This window comes from Castor canadensis, chromosome 1, assembly GCF_047511655.1.
Source record: "Castor canadensis chromosome 1, mCasCan1.hap1v2, whole genome shotgun sequence".
NCBI classification, from domain to species: domain Eukaryota; kingdom Metazoa; phylum Chordata; class Mammalia; order Rodentia; family Castoridae; genus Castor; species Castor canadensis.
The window spans coordinates 70,503,225-70,519,350 of record NC_133386.1 but is presented as its reverse complement, the minus strand read 5'-3'; the positions used below and the strand labels follow the sequence as shown (position 1 = coordinate 70,519,350).

The 16,126-nt window shown below is 36.7% G+C and overlaps 1 long non-coding RNA gene across 2 annotated transcripts in view; it reads right to left on the bottom strand.

Moving 5' to 3' along the window:
- The window catches only part of LOC141420759 (uncharacterized), a 161,277-nt gene that overhangs the window by 94,675 nt on the left and 50,476 nt on the right, over positions 1 to 16,126 (bottom strand). The window lies entirely within an intron of this gene.

Sequence of the window (16,126 nt, the reverse complement as noted above, 5' to 3'; positions counted from 1 at the left end):
TGCCTGTAATCCTAGCTACTCAGGAGACAGAGATCAGGAAGATCGCAGTTTGATGCCAGCCTGGGCAAATGGTTCATGAAACCTTGTCTTGAAAAAACTCTACACAAAAAGGAGTGGTGGAGTCACTCAAGGTAGGACCTGAGTTCAAACCCCAGTACCACAAAAAAAGAAAAATTTTTGTTTTTATTTTTATTATTTTTTTATTAAGTTATTATTCATATGTACATACAAGGCTTGGGTCATTTCTCCCACCTGCCCCCACCCCCTCCCTTACCACCCACTCCGCCCCCTCCCTCTCCCCCCCCCGCACTCAATACCCAGCAGAAACTATTTTGTCCTTATTTCTAATTTTGTTGTAGAGAGAATATAAGTAATAATAGGAAGGAACAAGGGTTTTTGCTGGTTGAGATAAGGATAGCTATATAGGGAGTTGACTCACATTAATTTCCTGTGAGTGTGTGTTACCTTCTAGATTAATTCTTTTTGATCTAACCTTTTCTCTAGTTCCTGGTCCCCTTTTCTTATTGGCCTCTGTTGCTTTTAAGGTATCTGCTTTAGTTTCTCTGTGTTAAGGGCAAGAAATGCTAGCTAATGTTTTTAGGTGTCTTACCTATCCTCACCCCTCCCTTGTGTGCTCTTGCTTTTATCATGTGCTCAAAGTCCAATTCCCTTGTTGTGTTTGCCCTTGATCTAATGTCCACATGTGAGGGAGAACATACGATTTTTGGTCTTTTGGGCCAGGCTAACCTCACTCAGAATGATGTTCTCCAATTCCATCCATTTACCATCGAATGATAACATTTCATTCTTCGTCATGGCTGCATAAAATTCCATTGTGTATAGATACCACATTTTCTTAATCCATTCGTCAGTAGTGGGGCATCTTGGCTGTTTCCATAACTTGGCTATTGTGAATAGTGCCACAATAAACATGGGTGTGCAGGTGCCTCTGGAGTAACCTGTGTCACAGTCTTTTGGGTATATCCCCAAGAGTGGTAGTGCTGGATCAAATGGTAGATCAATGTCTAGCTTTTTAAGTAGCCTCCAAGTTTTTTTCCAGAGTGGTTGTACTAGTTTACATTCCCACCATCAGTGTAAGAGGGTTCCTTTTTCCCTGCATCCTCGCCAACACCTGTTGTTCATGGTGTTGTTAACGATGGCTATTCTAACAGTGGTGAGGTGGAATCTTACTGTGGTTTTAATTTGCATTTCCTTTATTGCTAGAGATGGTGAGCATTTTTTCATGTGTTTTTGGCCATTTGAATTTCTTCTTTTGAGAAAGTTCGGTTTAGTTCACTAGCCCATTTCTTTATTGGTTCATTAGTTTTGGGAGAATTTAATTTTTTAAGTTCCCTATGTATTCTGGTTATCAGTCCTTTGTCTGATGTGTAGCTGGCAAATATTTTCTCCTACTCTGTGGGTGCTCTCTTCAGTTTAGAGACCATTTCTTTTGATGAACAGAAGTTTTTTAGTTTTATGAGGTCCCATTTATCTATGTTATCTCTTAGTTGCTGTGCTGCTGGGGTTTCATTGAGAAAGTTCTTACCTATACCTACTAACTCCAGAGTATTTCCTACTCTTTCCTGTATCAACTTTAGATTTTGTGGTCTGATATTAAGATCCTTGATCCATTTTGAGTTAATATTGGTATAGGGTGATATACATGGATCTGGTTTCAGTTTTTTGCAGACTGCTAACCAGTTTTCCCAGAAGTTTTTGTTGAAGATGCTGTTATTTCTCCATCCTATATTTTTAGCTCCTTTGTCAAAGATAAGTTGGTTATAGTTGTGTGGCTTCATATCTGGGTCCTCTATTCTGTTCCACTGGTCTTCATGTCTGTTTTTGTGCCAGTACCATGCTGTTTTTATTGTTATTGCTTTGTAATATAGTTTGAAGTCAGGTATCGTGATACCTCCAGCATTGTTCTTTTGACTGAGTATTGCCTTGGCTATTCGTGGCCTCTTGTGTTTCCATATAAATTTCACGGTAGATTTTTCAATGTCTTTAATGAATGTCATTGGAATTTTGATGGGAATTGCATTGAACATGTAGATTACTTTTGGGAGTATAGACATTTTTACTATGTTGATTCTACCAATCCATGAGCATAGGAGATCTCTCCACTTTCTATAGTCTTCCTCAATCTCTTTCTTCAGAAGTTTATAGTTTTCCTTATAGAGGTCATTCACATCTTTTGTTAGGTTTACACCTAGGTATTTGATTTTCTTTGAGGCTATTGTAAATGGAATTGTTTTCATACATTCTTTTTCAGTTTGCTCATTGTTAGAGTGTAGAAATGCTAATGATTTTTCTATGTTGATTTTATATCCTGCTACCTTGCTATAACTATTAATGATGTCTGGAAGCTTCTGAGTAGAGTTTTTTGGGTCTTTAACGTATAGGATCATGTCTTCTGCAAATAGGGATATTTTGACAGTTTCTTTACCTATTTGTATTCCTTTTATTCCTTCTTCATGCCTAATTTCTCTGGCTAGGAATTCCAGTACTATGTTGAATAGGAGTGGAGATAGTGGGCATTCTTGTTGGTTCCTGATTTTAGAGGGAATGGTTTCAGTTTTTCTCCATTAAGTATAATGCTGGCTGTAGGTTTTTCATATATAGCTTTTATAATGTTGAGGTACTTTCTTGAGGTACTTTCCTTCTATTCCTAGTTTTCTTAGAGCTTTTATCATGAAATGGTGTTGGATCTTATCAAAGGCTTTTTCTGCATCTATTGAGATGATCAAGTGGTTTTTGTCTTTGCTTCTGTTAATGTGGTTTATTACGTTTATTGATTTTCATATGTTGAACCACTCCTGCATCCCTGGGATGAAGCCTACTTGGTCATGGTGAATAATCTTTTTGATCTGTTGTTGAATTCGGTTTTGCCATTATTTTGTTGGATCTTCCATTTTAATCCATTTCGTCAAGCAGTGCCTTTTGATGGGTGAATTAAGTCCGTAACATTAAGTTTTAGTACTGATAGGTATGTGGTGATTCCTGTCATTTAGTTGTCTTAGTTTTTTGAAGGTTTGATTGTGTGTACCTAAGTTGAGGTTACTCTCTACTGTCTTGCTTTTTCTTTTCCTGTGGTTTGGTGCTGCCTGTCTTTTCATGGTTAAGTTGGGTTTCACTTTCTGTGTGCAGAATCCCTTGAAGAATCTTTTGTAGTGGTTGCTTTGTGGACACATATTGTTTTAGTTTCTGCTTATCATGGAAGACTTTTATTGCTCTATCTATTTTGAATAATAGTTTTGCTGGGTAGAGTATCCTGGGTTTGAAGTTATTTTCATTCAGTGCCCGGAAGATCTTACCCCATGCTCTTCTTGTTTTTAATGTTTCTGTTGAGAAGTTTGCTGTGATTTTGATGGGTTTACCTTTGTATGTTTCTTGTTTTTTCTCTCTTACAGCCTTCAATATGCTTTCCCTAGTTTCTGACCTTGTTGTTTTAATGATGATATGTCATGGGGTAGTTCTATTTTGATCTGGTCTTTTTGGTGTCTTTGAGGCCTCTTGCATCTGTATGGGAATATCTTTCTCTAGATTTGCGAAATTTTCTGTTTTATTTTGTTGAATATATTATGCATTCCCTTCCCTTGCACCTCTTCTCCTTCTTCATTGCCCATGATTCTCAAGTTTGGTCTTTTGATGGAGTTGGTGAGTTCTTGCATTTTCTTTTCACAGGTCGGTCTTGAGTTGTTTAATTAGTAGTTCTTCGGTTTTTCCTTTAATTACATTTGGTTGGCCCTATCCAGTATCATCTCTATAAAATTCTCATTGAGTACCTGTAGTATGTCTTCTTTTAAATTATTCTTGTGGGCTTCATTTGTTCCTTTAGCATAGTTTATCTTCATTTTGTTGGAGTCTGGATCTGAGTATCTGTTTTCTTCAATCCCCTCTAGTTCCTGTACTAATTTTTTGCTGTGGGGAAACTGGTTTCCCTGTTTTTTCTGTCTTTCCATCATTGTCTTTGGTGTTGTTACTGTCCCTGTACTGTGTGCAATTAAGTATTTTCTAGCTTGTAATAATAACAATGGTAATATTTAGAATGGAAGGGTGAGCAGAGATGGAAAGCAAGAAGTTAACGAAAAGGGAAAAACAAATAAACAGACAAGAAGGAGAATACAGAACAAGTAATCAGACAAGAAAGTTTCACAGGTATAAACAGGGAGCTTTAGTGTACTAATCGACAGTAAGCTGATCAGGCATTAGAGAGACAGAGAGAGGATTGAAAATAAAAAATAAAAAATAATGATAAGAATCAAAATAAAAAATAAGTAAATGAAAGAAATATCTATATATATAAATAAAATAAAATAAAATGAAAAATAGAAAATTAAAAAAAAAAAACAAAAAAACAAAAAACCTCCAAGTTCAAATGCAATGAAGTTTCAGTCTTAATAATTTGGGTGTCCGTCTCTGTCTCCAATCCTGGAGATGGCGCCTCAGATGTTGTTCTGTAGTTGTCTCATCAAAGAGGATGCATAAAGTAGAACAAAACTATACACACACACACACACACACACACACACACACACACACAAACCTCACCAAGTTCCCAAGATCAAATGCAATACAGTTTCAGTAAGTTTTTCAGCATGCAGGTGTAATTCAGTTGTTCTCTCATCAAAGGTAGGGAGAAAAAGAGAAAAAAAAAAAAAAGTCTGGAGACAGTTCTGAGAATGGTATCTGTGGCTGTGGCTTGCCTGTCAGCTGCTGTCAGCCTGCTGTTGCTGGAGGCATTATTTATGCAGATCTCAGGGGTGAGCTTAGCACTCACCTGGCCCTGCAGGCTTTGTTTACTCAGAGTTCTCCTGTGTGTGAGCCTCTTCTACAAGCTTTCCCCTTTTCAAGCACACTGGGAAGGGTGACACTGTGCCCGCTGTCTCAGGCCTGCATGTTTATTTACAGTTCATGTGGGAAGTGGGTCTTTCCCCCTCTCCTGTGCAGTTTTCCTCCCATGGCCACTTTTACAAGCTTTCCTGCTCCTGATTACTGGGCAGTCCCATTGCTCCTGACAGCCGCCATGTTTGTTTACAGCTCACATGGGAAGTGGGTCTTCCCTCCTTTCCTGTGGAGTTTTCTTCCCTCTGCCACTCTCAAAAGCTTTCCTGCTCCTGGTTGCTGGGCACACGCCCCCACTCCCACCAGAGCCTCTCCTGCTCACCTGGCTTGTTTATTTACAGTTCTGGAAAGGATTCCCTTCCCCCAATCTTTGGCATTCAGTGTGCCCCACCCTCTTTCCCACGTGTCTTTATTGTTCTTATTGCTTATTAGTCAGTTTCTCTTTTTTCCCCTGGTGGAGGTCAGTTTGTCCAGGGGGTTATGCTGCTCTGGCCCAGGGTTGTCTGTGGGAGTACCGTGGTACTGTGAAGCTCACCTTGTCCACGTCTTCCCAAGCTGTCTGTGAGTGGGTGACTGGTGGCCCTGGGGCCCTCCTTGTTTCTCCATATAACTGGAAGTGGAGATTCTCTGCGCTGGCTGGAGGTGTGGAGGGATAAAAGTTTTGTCTCTTCTCAGTGATTTTGCATGCAAAGTGTGTCTCCAGTGTCTCTCCAAGATTTCACTATAGGAGGCTCGCTTTCTGCTTCCTCCCTCTAGCCACCATCTTGGAATGTCTTGTTTTTGTTTTTAGGCACTATAAATTTTTTTGATAATTTTATTTTGAGATGACAATTTCAAAATAATAATATTTTATAACCATTTCAAAACTGTGCTTAACACTCTGACCTAATGCTCTGTATGCTCAAGGATAATTTATCTGTTGAGATATTTTTTAAAAATTGGGCTGACAGAATGGCTCAAGTGATAAAGTGCCTTTCTAACAAGCTTGAGGTCCTGGTTCAAACTCTCCTAACACACATACACACACAAAAATGTTTCAAAAAAATTTTAAAGTAATATATGTAGTTCAAAAGTAAAAACATCTATTTTGCTTTGGCTATAATTGGAAGAAAGAATAATAATTCTTGAAAAATATTAGGATAGGAACTATAATATTAATTAAATAGAAACTTACATGAAGCATATTATGGAAAAATTAAAATGTTGAAGTAGGTAGAGTCTTTTAGCAATTTTTGAAGGCTGATGGACTCCAATGTACTTAAATATCCTGATCTTTTGCTAACATGGCTCTAATTTCAGTGAATACACAGTGTGAATTCCAAGATAATTGGCAAATACTCCCTTGTTGGGCCCTAATCAACAATGACTGCTAACATCCTACCTTCTGGGAAGTCTTTTTCACAGCTCCCTTTTCCAGTATGAATATGCTAGTTCCTTGCATCAAATCATTCCTAAAAATATTATTTATGAGGTAGTGCTAATTATACATATTTATTAGTGCTTACTAAGTATGAAATACTGTTGTTAGTATTTACATAAATTGCTTTGTTTAATATCCTCAGTCATTTTGTGAGTTTCAATTTTTATCATAAATAAATTGTAGTTTAACAACCTTAACTTCAAATATTTCAAACCCAGGTATTGATGGAGCCAAGACCATAATCTAAATGTACCAAGCTTCAAGACCCCTTCTTTACATTACTCTCAGTACATATTTCCTTCTTATTTTTCAATGTAGTCCAAATATAACTGATAACACACTGGTAAATTTATAACAAAAAGATTATTACTATGAAATCAACACCAACACAAAATTTGGTCAATGGTTTGCTATTATTTGTCCTTTCAGAAAAGTTTACACAAGAGTTGAGGTTGATTTAACCACAGGAGATGACAAAGAATATGAATGATCTGATAATGACTTCTCACTTTCTCTATTTCTTTCACATTCCCTTCTTGTAAGAACAGTGGTGTGGTTGTGCTTTTTTCCCCCAAAGGCCATGAGTAAGTGGATGATTAAGCATAGATTTGGAATTAACATTATTTTCCTTTCATTACTATGTAATTGTGAAATGGATGTGTAAATTCTTCTCAGGCACCAATCACAAAAACAGTGTGAATCTTTCTCCTTTAAGTAAGGGATAATTGTGCTGCTTTTCTTCATCATATTTATTAAATCCATTTCCTTTTAACTTTTTCCATGATGACTACTAATGGTCTTTTTATCTTTTTGTCTGCTATCTATATTATTTCATTACCTCTTAATTGGCCTTGTAGCTCAAGACTTTCTTCAGTATTTCTTACGCATGACACCAGCTGGAACTTTAAAAACAGTTCTTATCATGCCACTCTCTCTTAAAACTTGCATTAGTCCTTGTTATATGGTCCTAGAGGGTAAAGGGGCATATAACATTTATTTTTCTACCAAAAAAACACAGGAATATTCTTATGCTTGTTCTAGATATTTTTAAATGAATACATCAGTGGATCATTGGTACAAATGTAAAGTTGAGTTTTTATGCATTTTCATGCTATATGGACAGTACCTTAACCTGCAATTTTGAGATCATATTCATATGCAGTGAACACACTTCTAGAAAATTTTAACTATGTCCACAAATTTTGAGTAGTTATCTCTTTAGAAGGTATAATTCCTCTCCTTGAAGAGTGGGTTGAACTCAGTGACTTGCTTCTATCTAGGGAATAGAATATGATGAAGGTGACAGTGTGTGACTTCTAAAACTAGGTTATAAAATTTCAAGTGGTTGTGTTAGGATTTTCGTTGCTGTCACAGAATACCTGGCATAAACAGCTTAAAGGAGGAAATAATTATTTTGACTCATGGTTCTAGTTATGGTTGCTTGGTCATATGTCCTTGTGATGAGCATCACGTAAAAGAAGCATATGCCAGAGGATGTTCTTTACCTCATGGCAGACAGGAAGCAAAAGCTGGGTATGGTGCTCATGCCTATAATGTCTGCTTCTCTGAGTGGAGGTCAGAGGATTGTGGTTTGAAGTCAGCCAAGGCAGAAATTTAGAAACTCCAACTTAACCAATAAGTGGTGTGTACTTCCTACTTACTCAGGAAGTTGTAGGTAGGAGAATTGAAGTCAAGGCTGGCCCTAGAAAAAACACGAGAGTCTATCAGAAAATAACTAAAGCAAAAAAAGGCCGGGTGTGTGGCTAAAGTGGTAGTATGCATGCCTAGCAAGTATGAAGTCTTGAGTTCAAACTATAATATAGTCAAAAAAAAACTGGAAGTGATAAGGAGCAGCAACAGAAAAGGGCCAGGGCAAAGTCTGAAAGGACACACACTCCCCACTGACCTATTTCTTCCAACTAGGCCCAACTTTCCACAGTTCCTCACCTCCCAATAGTCTATTCAAATCTGGAGTCCATCAATGACTTAACTCATTCATTTTGTCAGAGCCCCCATGACCTAATCATCTCTGGAAACAACTTTGGTTGTGCTTCACTAATTCTTAGGCATCTCTCAACTTGACAATCAGTATTAACCATCACAAGTCTACCCCTTGTCAACTTAACACCCAGACACATTTAAACTAAACTTTGTCTCCAAATAAAGAAAATAACAAAGTCATAGTTCCACCTGTCATAATATAACTATTTCTACATACAACCGACAGTGCACTCTTTCCTCACATTCTCAACAGTTCTGATTTTGCCTAAAAGTTCAAGTACAAAGTCTATTGAAACTGAAGTCAAACTCTTAACTGTGAGCCCTTGTAAAATCAAAATCAAATTACGTATTTCCAACATGCAGCAGTAGGGCAGAATATACATTCTAATTCTAAATGTTAGGAATATGAAAATAGTTAGGAGAAATCAGACCAAAGCAAGAGGAAAGCCCAGCATAGAAAAAGTTAAATCCTATAGCCGTGTCCAGAATCTGAGGCACATGACAGTATTATGTGAGCCCTAAAGGCTCTATGACCTTGCCAGTTGCAACCCATATGGCCTCTTTTGGGCTGGCTCTGCTCACTGAATGCAGATGTTCCTTTCACATTCCTGGCATCTCTAACTTCCTGGTGTCTTCATTGTAGCTTAGGCTTCACCCTCACAGCTTCACACATTGCCCTCTTGTGGGTTGATTGTAGTGATTTTGCCACTCATTGCCTGGTTTTCCGGGCCTTCCTTTGAGTCATGGGGGAAGCCTTCATGATACCCTGACTCTTGCATTCTCCATGCCTGTAAAACCAGCATAATGTGGATAATGGTAAGTTCTGCTGCCAGGTTGAGTGGCTTCTGAGCACCCTTAGCAGCTTCTGAGTGCTTTTGTAGCTGAACCCAGAAAGCATGTCCCTAGGTGGACAGGAACATGCAGGGTTCCCTGAATATCACTTCTCAAAGGAAAATCTTTCAAATGTGTTAAAATCATTAGAACCCTGATCCTCTGTGGTTGTGGTCATATACTTGATTTCTTTTCAATGATTTTAGTTTCTTTAATAATCACACCCTCCTTTTCCACAACATGAATGTGCTCCTTTTCTGGCCAAACTGTTTTCATTTTGGGTTTTTTTGTTTTGTTTGTTTTTGTATCTTGATGGTACTGGGACTTGAACTCAGGGCTCCACACTTGCTGGACAGGTAATCTATCATTTGAGCCACTCTTCTAGTCTCAAATGTTTTTACACTGAACTGTGTAAGATTAATACAATTTTAAAAAAAAAAACTACACATTTTCAAATCTTTCTGTTCTGCTTTTTGCTCCCAATTCTCAATGTAAAGTTGACTAAAAGCAGCCAGTAATATCAATGGTGTCCTGGATGCTATGCTGGAGCGAGCATTTTCACATTCCTGTTACTACTGACCTAACTGGGCTAACTGGGGCAACTGGAGATGCAGAAAAGAGAAACAGTTGAAGACAGACATGCAGAAAGTTGGGGCCAGGTGTGCTGGCTACTCAGATGGAGATACAACAGCCTCATTGCTTCTTTTCTCTATTATTCTCTTCTTTCACTTTGCTTTTTTTCTCCTATTATTTAAGACCTTACTTCTAAAGTCTTTCTTTAAAACCTTGTTTTAAAGTCTTCTTTTCTATTCTTTAAAGTCTCTTTCATTACACTTGCTCTGTCCCATGTTTTCTCTTAGCTTTTCTTTAGCATAATCTCTCTTAACGTCTTTGCCCTCAGACTTTCACTGTTCCATGTTCCCCTTAAAATCTCGGTGCTCAGACTTACAGACAAACAACAGCAGTGCATCTAAAACCTGCATTAGTGTAGCTGTTCAAGTCTTGGTCCTTAGATTTGCACTGTCCCATGTTCTCTTTAGCTTTTCTTTAGCTTAGCTTTTCTAAAGCCTGTGTATAAAGTTCTTGGTGCAGAAAGCTGCTCTGATGGAGACACACAACAGCCAGTATCAGCAACAGCCAATCAAAATCCCCCATCAAAACCTCCCATCAAAACCCTCCATCAAAAAACCTCTGTTCTCCTTCAGTGAGTCTTTTATATCCAGTGGAAAATAAGGAGGTGGAGCAACAGTTCTCAGAGAAGGGCGTGACATTGTAACAAGAGAAACCATTCCTACTTCTTTGAATGTAAACAACTTAGGAAAAGCACCTATACTGCATTTTGCAATCTTTTGTGGCTGGGGTTATGCCAAATTCAGCCTGCCAATTATTGGGCACAGCTGTGTTTATGTCAAGTTCTCATAGGCTTCTCATAATCCACTCCCCAAACTATGTGCCTTCAAATTTCCTCCATCAATTTGACTGCTTTTAAATTCAGCCTCACTCAAAGTTTCAGGACATACACAAGTGTAAACAAATTCTTTACCAGACTGTAACATGAATGGTCTCCACTCTAATTCCCAATAGTGTCATTTCTGCCTGAAATTTTATGAGAACAGTTTTTATAATTCACATTTCTATCAGCATTCTGGTCTTTTAAGTTCCCATCATAATTGTCCATTAATCTCTGCTTACAGCATCCTAAGATTTTTTTAGTTCACTTCTCCAAATTCTTCCAACAAACCAGTTCCAAAGTTGTAAGAACCACACTGTCAGGGAGTCATAGCAACTACTCCTTTCCTCATATCAATTTTTAGTATTAATCTGTTTTATTTTTGCAATTAGTTGACAGAATTTCTGATGTGAGCAATTTATAAGAGGAAGGATTTATTTAGGCTCATGATTTCAAAGGGTTCCCTCCCTGGTTCCTTGGCCCCATGCACCCACCCTGGCAGAACATTATGGTGGAGTGATATGGCAGACAGAGGCAGAGAGAAGCAGCAACAGTAAGGGTCCAGGGAACCTTTAACTCCCATGGACATGCACCCAGTGACTTACTTCCACCAATCAGGACCCATCTTCCACAGTTCCATGACTTCTCAAGTCTATTCAAATTTTGAACCCACAGGTGGATTATAGTATTCATTAAGTCATAGTCCTCATAATCTCTCCCAGACATGCTTTTTAATCTAGGCATCACTCCATTCAATCAAGTTGACAGGATTAACCATCACAGCAGTTTTCTCCTCCTTACCCTTTCTCTTGGTTCACTCACTCTGCAAAAAACCAGCTGCTATGCCATGAGGACACTTAGGTCCTATGACTAGAACCATGAGGTGAGAAACAGACCTCCAGGATATGACCTATGAAGAATTGAGGCCACCTGAAAATACTCATGTGATCTTGGAAGCAAGTTTTCCAGATTTACTCAAGTCTTCAATCTCTATAGTCCCAGCCAACACCTTCACTGCAACATCAGGACAGCCTGAAGCATAGCTATCCTGATAAAGCATTCCTATTTTTTCAATCCATGGCAGCTTTGGGGAGTCAGATTTGATATGAGTGTGTGGAAGAATTTAAGAATATGGTCAGAAATAATTGATCTTGTCTCCTCTTTACTTTCTGTTATGTACAAATTAACCATAATATGAAGACATGATGGTATATTTGGGTTTCACAATAGAAAATACAGTGCAGACTTCATTGTCATCATTAGCAGTCTTAATATATAATATGAAAAATAAATCATTTTCAGATAATATTGTAATAGCTATTAAATCGCATTTACTGGTGTCTTAAGTACTATGATATAGCATTCTTTATGCCCTAATACTCTGCATAAAAATCTTCCCTTCTTTCTTTTACTTATTTGTAAACTAAACAATACATTTCAAATTACTCATTCATAGTGAATTATATTTCACAAATGAGATGTATGTTTTGTTAGTGCACATAAATTTGTTTAGAATGGCTGTGTGATTAATATTATAATTGGTTTGAAAAGCGTATTCTAGCTGAAGTGCCACACTTTTCACCTTTCATGTTTTTTAAAAATTGAGCTTAAATTTTATATTATATTTTGCTGCATATTGTGCCAGGTAGTGACAAAACAGTTTCTTAGTATATGGAATATTTTTATATTAGCACAATAACTTTGTAAAGAATGAGTAAAACCATAAAATAAGATGGACTCTTTAGTCAACATGCTGTTTTATGTGTTTATTTATAGAAATAGATACCAATAGTGTTTCCATATTTCAAATACTTTTTGTCAGTATAATAAAACAAAATAGCTAAGCTCTTTTTTTTAAAAAGAAAAGAATGCAAATAAAGTTTTAGTATCCTTTATAAATCCTATTAAATAGAGCAGTGATTTTTTTTTTCATTCTTACTTTAGACAATTGAATTGGTTCACCCTCAGCTTATGGAAATGTGAGTCTAAACAAGAATATTCAAAAGAGAAAACTAATCAGACTTATGGAAAAAGACAACTTTTCATTCTCTTCTTTCCACATCTACATTAATCTGGTTTTAATTTTGTATGGTTCTATTTATCCAGGAACTGAGGCTTTTCTTTCTTTCTTTATTTTATTTTAACTTGTAAAGGAATTGTAAATTTGTTCACATGGCAGATAATAAAATTGCAAGTTGTATACAGCAAGAAAGCTTTCAAGTATGGGAAAACTCCATCCGGTGTGCTGTAGGGTGACTACATATATGTTTGTTTTATTGCTTTTAATTTGCATGTCTTCTGTCTATCCTTAAGTTAGATGCAGGATCTTAATAATATCTCTTGAAACTCAAAGGCCCAGATTTTGCTGTGTGAGGAAGTTTCTGAATAAGACATCAAGTTTCTAGCCATCAGAGGATAATTTATTGATACTTGTCAAAAGGAAGTATCAGTCTAACAGAAATCAAGACAAAAGGAATGCCTGATGAATTTTCTTTGAAGTGCCTTTTATAAAAGTCCTTGGTAATACATATTGATGAACTCCAAATTGTCTTGCCTGAAGGGAAAAGAAAGTAGACTGCTTTACACTGTCTTATAAATATTCATCAAAAGAACAAGACTTATGTTTCCAGGCGTGAGGTGAATGATTACGGTTGTATGATTGCCTTGGAATCTGGATAATTAGTAAAACAACCATTGACAGAGAATTTTAAACTTGGTATCTTTTCTTCACTTCATTTAGAGTCAGAGAAACGTTATCTTTACCAAAAGAAAGCAGTATTGATGTATTGACATTATTGAGTTTCTAGCCATCAGTTGCTTTCACTATAGATTTATTTCTGTAGCTCAAAATTAAAACAAAAATAAGTGGTTTTGTTTTATCTCAGTTTTGTCTCATTTTTATTTTTCAGTACATTTTGTTTTAATAAAGCAGTATCACTTTTATTAAGTAAATCACTCTGATTTACTAGGATCTGTGTCTTAAGAAATTATCAAAGTCTAAGGCTTGTGATTTGCCTCAAGTGGTAGAGTACCTGCCTTGCAAGATCAAAGACCTGAATTCAAACCCCAGTACCACCAAAAGAAACCATCCAAATGACCAGAGAGAGTAGTTTCTTTTGGTTATTTTTATGTGATATTGCCATCATTTTTGCTTACATTTTGGACTGAGCAATTAACCATTTATTTCTTTTCCTCATGTAAAGATTTGATTGAATGGACATGGAAATTTTGATATTTGGAAGATAAATATGGCTCATATCAACAACAGAAACTATCATTGTTAAACTCACTGGCAATGTTTTCTGACCTTAGTTTCATAAGAAATCCTCTACCCATTTAAGGGAAATAATTAATTATTAGGCAACTTTTCTATAGCACATTTAACACTTAGCAAATGTAATATCCTCTTTGAAACAAAATACTTGCTTAGCTTAAGTAGGTGAAACTAATTATCACTGTTGAATAAAAGAGATATTCGGCAAGTTTTTGAAGTATGCTTTCTTCATGTGGAGTAGAGATTCATCCCTATGTTACCATTTCAGCCAGAGGAGCAGGTGACATCCAACTTGTACCAGCTCATACACACAGGTGGATGCAAGGACAAGAAAGTAGAACTTACTTTGTCATGCATCCAGGATTAAAATACAATAAAGAAAATAAATGAATAAAAAATAAAGGAAAGACACACTGAGTGAATTATTCTCCTAGAAAAACTGTTTTTGATATTATCTAATGAACTTCCCCCTTTTGTTAAGGAGATTTACTGCCTCAGAAACATACAGAATTTTGAATAACCCAGATGCATAGAGCAGTGATAAATGTGAGGTCTGACAATGATAAAGATGAGGGCATTAGTGATCTTGAAGAAGTAATTGGATGGTTTAGTAAGTAAGGCTAAATTTTTTTAAAAGCAAAGGAATAATCCACTCTCTTTTTTAAAAATCTTGCACTTTGTTTAATGTGCTGCATAATTCATCTCATTCAGAATCTATGAAAAATAGTTTGGAAAAAAGACTTGTATAAGGCATATGGTGCCAAAAGTCTGGAATACTTAAATCGATCATACGGAACACCTAGATGAATTCAATATGTAATAAAAACAAACCAAGAACAGTCTGTGAACTGAAGTGTCAGTGTCTCTGAGGAAATGTACTATTTTTTTGTTTCTATCTGAGAAACCACCTCTGAAAAATTTACCAAGTATATATGATACCACTTTTAGGTATTTTTTTCCAAAGGAACAGGTAACCATTTAAAATAAAAATGGAGGATTACAGAAGGATTAAAAAAAGAACTGACAGTAAAATATTTAAAACTTGGCTTTATTTGCTACATTAACCTGAAACTATGCAATGTCAAACACCGCCTTACAGTATGCCATCAACAAGACATAATAGCATTAAAGTTGAAATATTTCAAATGTCTACATGCAGAGAACCAAAAGAGAAAGGCTACTAGGTAAAAATAATAGGTACAATTAATGTTTGGAAAAATATGGTGTTAGAACAACACTCACTAAACCACACTCCCAGTTGGATTTCTACTAGGACACTATGTCTACCCAGACTACAATGTCTTAAAGACTGACAAAATTTACAATTGTCACTGGAAAGACACATGGTAAAAAGAATGACTGGGCTTATTTAATTTACAGGATTTTCCCTGCTGGTGATGGAAATGACTCATGTTCTGCTGAGTGGTTCATTGATGAAAATAATGAGCTTTAAATGTACTCAATGAGTGGGGGTCAGAGAGGAGGGTACAGATGACGTCTGTATTCATAAAAGGAAATGTATAGATGGCCGTAAACCATGAAAAAAGTTCATCTCCCTCCATGTCAAATTAATTAAAATAAACACAAATGTAAAAATACTATGTTACAATCTGTTTATCAGAGAAGGAAGGAATGATAAAAAGTGTAAGCTTGCCTGTCTGTGGTAAACAGGCACTCATACTTTATACTTGTCAAGGTGAAAATTAATGCAAATTTTGCAAGAAGTATAAAAGCCTTTAGTAGGAAAAGAAAACATTCTGATTAAGAGAGTCCATGACTGGACATTTATCAAAAGAAAATGAAAAGGGAACTTACCAAGGAATTCATGTATGAGTGTTTCTATAGCCCTATAGAAAAAAGTACTAGAAACCACTCAAATAATTAATAGTGGGAAACTGATAAAATACATTGTGTTAAAACCACACAACTATCTAATATTGATCCATCAAGACTATTGAAAGCCAGGTGCTGTGGTTCAAGTTTGTAATCCTGGCTTCTTGGGAGACTGAGATTTAGAACATGGTTTGAGGTCAGGTTAAGCAAAAAGTTAGTGAGATCCCCATATCAACCAATAGCTGGGCATGGTGGCATGTGCCTACCATTCTAGGCTATGTGGGAGGCTGAGATCAAGAGTATCATAGTTCCAGGCAAGCTTGAGAAAAAATTGTGCACAACCTCATCTCAACAGAGAAAAGTTGGACGTGGTGGTATGGGCCTATAACTCCAGCAACAGTGGGAGGCATAAAATAGACAGGCTGGGCAAAGAGTGAGACCTCCTACCTCCAAAATAATGAGAACAAAACGG